The following is a 6,179-nucleotide window of genomic DNA, read 5'->3' as shown; positions in this document are numbered from 1 at the left end:
CACCAAGTGCTGCTGCTGCTGGGCACAGCTGCTGTACCAGCACTGACCTGCTCCCAGCTCTGCACACAGACATTGCTGTTGCAGTTGTAGAGAAGGCAACAAAAGGGCATCTCTGCAGAAAACTTTGCTGGGAGATCCTTTAGTTCATTTAGAGCCACCAAGAGCGCAGCTCCCCATTGAAACGGGCTGTGGGCACAGGAAAGGTGGAGAGAAACACAATGAGAAATGTCACAAACAATGACATTTATTTGTAGATAATATGAAAAAAGTAAAACAAAGAAAAAGAACTTCCAAAATGAAACCAAAAAGAAGTATCCAAGATAAATTCTATTACATGAAATCTGCAGAAATTTGCCATCAGTTTAATGTTTCTGAAAGCATCCAGTCATCAGTCTCCAAACTGCAGCCTTGAGCTCCTGGTTCCTCAGGCTGTAGATGAGGGCGTTCAGGGCTGGAGGCACCACCGAGTACAGAACTGACACTGACATATTAAGTGATGGGGAGGAGATGGAGGGGGGCTTCAGGTGAGCAAATGTGCCAGTGCTGATAAACAAGGACACCACAGCCAGGTGAGGGAGGCAGGTGGAAAAGGCTTTGTGCCGTCCCTGCTCAGATGGGATCCTCAGCACAGCCCTGGAGATCTGCACATAGGAGAAAACAATGAACACAAAACAGCCAAATTATAAACAAAGGCTAACTACAATGAGCCCAAGTTTCCTGAGGTTTGAGTGGGAGCAGGAGAGCTTGAGGATCTGGGGGATTTCACAGAAGAACTGGCCCAGGGCATTGCCATGGCACAGGGGCAGGGAAAATGTATTGGCTGTATGCAGCAGAGCCTTGAGAAAGGCACTGGCCCAGGCAGCTGCTGCCATGTGGGCACAAGCTCTGCTGCTCAGGAGGGTCCCGTAGTGCAGGGGTTTGCAGATGGACACATAGCGGTCATAGCACATGATAGTAAGGAGGGAAAGCTCTGCTGAGATGAAGAACAGAAAGAAAAAGAGCTCTGCGGCACATCCCGTGTAGGAGATGTTCCTGGTGTCCCAGAGGGAATTGTGCATGGCTTTGGGGACAGTGCTGCAGATGGAGCCCAGGTCAGTGAGGGCCAGGTTGAGCAGGAAGAAGAACATGGGCGTGTGCAGCTGGTGGCTGCAGGCTACGGCGCTGATGATGAGGCCGTTGCCCAGGAGGGCAGCCAGGGAGATGCCCAGCAAGAGGCAGAAGTGCAGGATCTGCAGCTGCCGTGTGTCTGCCAATGCCAGCAGGAGGAAGTGCCTGATGGAGCTGCTGTTGGACATTTGCTGTGGCTGCACATGGGGACCTGTTCATGGAGAAAGGACAGGGACAAGTCAGCAGAGGCTGCTTTTAGCCAAACTTGAGCCATTCCCTGCAGACTGTCGCACTGGGACACACCCAGCCTTGTTCTTGCTCTGGTACAACCTTCACCCAGGTCCCTGCCTGAGCTCCAGTTGTCCTGGCTGAGTGTGCAGGAGCAGCCAGGCCTGTGCCTGGAGGCTCTCGAGGAGCCATCTCTGCCCCATTGCCCTGGGCTTGTGGCCATGGGGCAGAGGGTTTAGGATGGATATTCAGGATTTGTCAGGGGAATCACTCCTAATGCGGACAGGCTTGGTAGCATCTGCACTCCCATTTCTAAAGGAAATAGATGGCAAGAATTGGTTTTAGGAATTTTTTTTCCTACCCACACATCATTCCTGGCTCTCTGAGGACAGAAAACCCCAGCATTCTTGCTGCACTCAGAGTTTGCCACTGAGAGATGGGAGAGCCAAAGGATTCCCTGTGGCTCAGGGAAGGTGAGGGGCTGGATGGGCTTGTTCCCAGCTGCCCTGGCTTTGCACCTTTGGCTGCAATCAGAGCACAATCACACTCCTGGGTCACCCTGGGATAAACCAGACCCTGCCCAGAGCTGAGGGATCCCTGAATGTCTCACCCCTCTAAAGGTCTCTGGGCAAGATCTCAGCACCCCCTTGTGCCAAGGACACTCACAGCTCCCTGGGCAAACCCAACAGCATTTCCTCAGCTCTGGCAGCTCTGTCCTTCCCCATGGGACATTCAGGGAACTCCCAGAGGCTCTGGCACAGATTTGCACCCAGAAGGGCAGCTCAGAGCTTGGAAGGGCACAGCAAGGAGATCCCTGGCTGTGCCCATGATGGGATCTCAGGGAGGGGGCTCAGCTCATTCCCCTTTCCCGTGGACTGCTTTGTCCACAGCCCCACAGGTGCCAGGGAAGCTTGGACATCCCATTCCCATGGACAGCCCTGCCTGGCAGGAATGCCAAGGGCAGTGCCTGACTCAGCTGCTGCAAATGCCAGAACCTCCCTGAGAGCAGCAGATAACAGTGACAATATCAGGGCAGGGCAGAAACAAGAGAAGATGTGGTGGTGCTGTGCCTGAGAGGGCAGGGCAGAGACAGCCGGGCACTCAGGACAGTGTTCCCATGCCCAGCTGTGCCCAGCACCTCCCACACACCAACAGTGCCCTCCTGCCCCCAGCACTGCTCTCTTCAGCCCCTTCTCCTTCCCTGAGCATCTCCCTGGGCCTGGACATTCCCTCCTGAGAGGAGCCTTGTCCCTGACAGCGCTCACAGAGCCCATCCCAGCCTGTGTCCCCTGGCTGGGGCCCTACAGAAACCTGCCCGTGTGCAGGGCCCTGGCTGGGGCAGGCTCTGTGTGCAGCTGGGAAAGGGCAGCTCAGGAGAGCCCTGCTAGGCCCTTCAAAGGTGATGCTGCTGCTGTCCAGGGCTGAGGAGTGGCTGAGGGCCCTTTGGGAGGCTCCCAGCAGAGAGACTGACCAGCTTAATTTACAGTTCTGCAGTCCCTGTAAATGTTCAAACATTCCTTTGATGATCCTGTGTGTCCCTTTCAACTCAGAATGTCCTGGGATTCTGGGATTACAATTCCTGTTCTTCTTCTCTTATCCCCTTGTTTTTTTATAATCAAAAGAGGAAAAAAAAACACTTGCAACAGTGTTAGAAGAGTAAAGTAAAAACCAGACATTTACTGGAAGCTTCCAGGTGTCCCAGTGGGGATGGGGCACACCCGGGGCCTGATTTACACAATTATTAAGGTTGATTCATAAAGAAAATTTAACAGGAACATCCAATAGAAGATTCACTTACCCCAGTTACACACCCCTGGCTCAATCCATTGGAGTAAATCCAAGGGCTTCTTTGCCTTCAATTTTTGTTATGACTGCTCACATTCTAGTCAAAAAACACAATGTTCTTGTTGGTCCTGTTCCTGATAATAAGACTTTACAGGATACTATATATATTGTATACCATATGTATTTCAGGAATGCATTTAGACAATCAGCTTATTTTTCTAAAATCAAAGAAAAAACTTAGGGAAAATAATAGAGTTAATACAGGATTATAGTTATAGAAGTATATAATAGTAATAGAGTGCATTAAGAGTTTAATAGACTTAAATAAGGATTATAGATTTATAACTATGTAATAGTAATTTATAGAGCGACAAATATATGAAAAATGTATAAAGTGAAAAACTCTTTTTGTCATCACCCCAACGTTCCCATCCTTCTACAAGCAGGAAATTGAAAACATTCTCAGGAACGCTCCTGATCTTTCCAGCAATCCCTGGCTTACCATCTTTGGGAAGTGCCCTCTGGAGCTGTGCCCAGACTGGTCTAGAGCTGGGAGCAGCCCTGCCCCACCCAGCCCCTCTCAGCAGCAGACTCTGCCCTGCTCAGGGTGGCTCCTTCACCCCAGAGCTTCTCCCCAGCGCTGGGAGCAGCTCCCTGGGCCGGCTGAGAGCTGTCCCTGGCAGCAGCAGAGTCCCTGCCCCAGCACAGCGCCCTGGGCTGCAGGACCCTGCTCTGCACAACAGCCCTGGGCACCCCTGGCTGCTCTGCACAAGAAACAATCAGAGAATGTACTCACTGTGTCTGTAGGCATTGGGATGTTCCAGCTTGAGGAGATGGCTCCAGGAGCTGCAGCTGCATTGTCCTGCAGCCAGAGGTACCTGTGCCAAGGGCTGGCAGTGATTCTGCCCCAGGAACTTCTCAGCACCTTCCCAGCCCTGACTGATTGAAGCTCTCTGTGCCTCTGTGCTGTGCCCGGGATGGCTGCAGGCAGTGCCCCAGCCCTGCTGGGCTGGCAGAAGAACTGCTCATCAAGAGAAATGTGCTTTTGAATCTCTTCTTGGTTACCAGGAGCTGCCTCTGTGCCAGCAGCCCAGCCCAGCTCAGCAGCACAGACACATCACAAAAACTTTAATGAGCCTCTGGGGCTTTGTGCTCAGGCCCTGAACATAGTCCCTGAGAGGGAGCTGAAGAAACCTCTCCAGAAGTTCAAGTCAGAATCCAACTCCAAAGTTTCTTGGACTTTTAATGGGTCCCACTGAGGAACACGAATGAAAAAGTGTCCCCAGGCCCCAGGCAGAGCAGAGAACTGCAGACAGTGATGACAGGTGGGGACAAAGAGAAGCCAAGTCTTGGTGCCCTGGGGCACAGCAGGGTCTGTGCCACCAAGGGCTGGGAGGAGACACCTTGTCCTGAGGCCCTGGGGCCTCCTGGCGCAGCCCCAGCCAGGCTGGGCGCTGTCACCCCCTTGTCCTGCCCTCAGCATCCCCCCCTAGCCCACATCCCAGTTGCCTCAAGGATCTGCTGGAAGGAGTCCCTGGGGAGCCTTGCTCAGGAATGGCCCTGGGGGTCCTTAATGCTCCCTGCAGGGACTGCAGGTTTTTCAAAGGACTTTGGGTTTGGCTTTTGCTTTGGAGTCTCTGAGAGGTCTGTGCAATCATGGCCTCCAATTATCTGTATTAATTAGTCTCTAGAGAGGCTTTGTCAGTAACAACACTCAGTAGGGCTCATTAATGCTTCAAGGAACTTCAGTTATTTTAAGGTACTTGGTGTTTTCCTTTTGATAGAGACTCTGTGAGAGGTTTGTGCAATCATGGCCCCAATTATCTGCTATAACGAGTCCCTGGAGGGCTTTGTACTGGAACTCAGTGGGGCTCATTAATACTTTGAGATACTCAAGGTTTTTAAAGGTATTTTAAGGATTTAAGGATACTTTTAGATACTTCTAAGGTTTTTCCTTTCCTCGCTGAGTCTCTGAGAGGTTTTTGTGCCATCCTGGCCTCCAAATCTCTCCTCCAAAGAGTCCATGAGAAGCGTGTGATGGGGATGGACCTCGGTGGGACCCATTCATGCTCTGAGACACTTTGGAGTTTTCTTCTGACTTTGACTCCTAGCAAGGTTTGTGCAATATCCTCTCAGGCCATGAGGTTCTAGTGCTCAGGTCAAAATGCACTATGGGGCTCATTAGGATCAAGCAATTCCTGACAAACCATGGCTCTGGCTTGATTTTCCTATACTCTCATGCAGTTCATCAGGAAGGTTTCCTTTTATGTTTGGTTTTCCCATTTGAGATTTCTTGGCGAATGCATCAATTAGTGTGGTGTGTTCAGTGTTGGCTGATTACCAGTGCACTCACTAGAATATACTTACTCATTTCCTGCCGTGAGATAGGATTAGGAGAACAGCAAAGCAGTCTCAAAACTTTAAAAGGGTATAAAGAAAAGTTTATTAATAGCAACTAAAAGAAAGAGTAATTAAGAACAAAACTTTCAGAGCACTTATCCTCTCCCTACAACATTTTCTTTCTTATTGACAATATAAGGAGACATGTCCTGGGTTGACTATATGATGCTTTTATCCCCAATCGTCTCATTCTGTTTATGTTGAATAATAATAAGTTTTGTACCTTTAAGAGTGTTACAGAGAGTGAAGGGGGGGAGACAAGAAGCATGCAGTTTGTTTTCAGACACTGCACTCCACTCCCACACATTCCTCCTCCTGGACTGTTGTCTGCGGACAGACAGCGGGGCAGAGAACTCTTCTTTTGCTTTTTAGTTAGTGTTAGCTAGCTGAGGCAAATAAGTTCCCTGAACTGTTTTTTTTCCATTTACTTTGGACCTCTTGAAACCTGTTCTGGACTGAACACCCAGAAGAGCACCGGCAGCTGCACCTGTGGCCCACCGGGCCGGGCCTGGCCTGCGACAATTCCAGCACCGGAGGGATTGATCAGAGACTGAGTGAGCTGCTGCTTGAACCCAGGGTTTTCTCAGTTTGTCATCTCTTTTAGAGTGGCAAGGGGTCTCATTGTTTGATATTGTTTTGGTAATAAACAGTTTTTTTCC

General features: G+C 50.4%; 1 pseudogene; it reads right to left on the bottom strand.

Moving 5' to 3' along the window:
• Nucleotides 1-362: 362 nt before the first annotated feature.
• On the bottom strand, nucleotides 363-1,295 carry LOC132085909 (olfactory receptor 14J1-like; annotated as a pseudogene).
• Between the last annotated feature and the right edge of the window lie 4,884 nt (nucleotides 1,296-6,179).

Source organism: Ammospiza nelsoni, chromosome 33 (genome assembly GCF_027579445.1).
Source record: "Ammospiza nelsoni isolate bAmmNel1 chromosome 33, bAmmNel1.pri, whole genome shotgun sequence".
Taxonomy (NCBI): domain Eukaryota; kingdom Metazoa; phylum Chordata; class Aves; order Passeriformes; family Passerellidae; genus Ammospiza; species Ammospiza nelsoni.
Note: the sequence above shows the minus strand (reverse complement) of the source record. Positions and strands in the feature narration are given on the sequence as shown.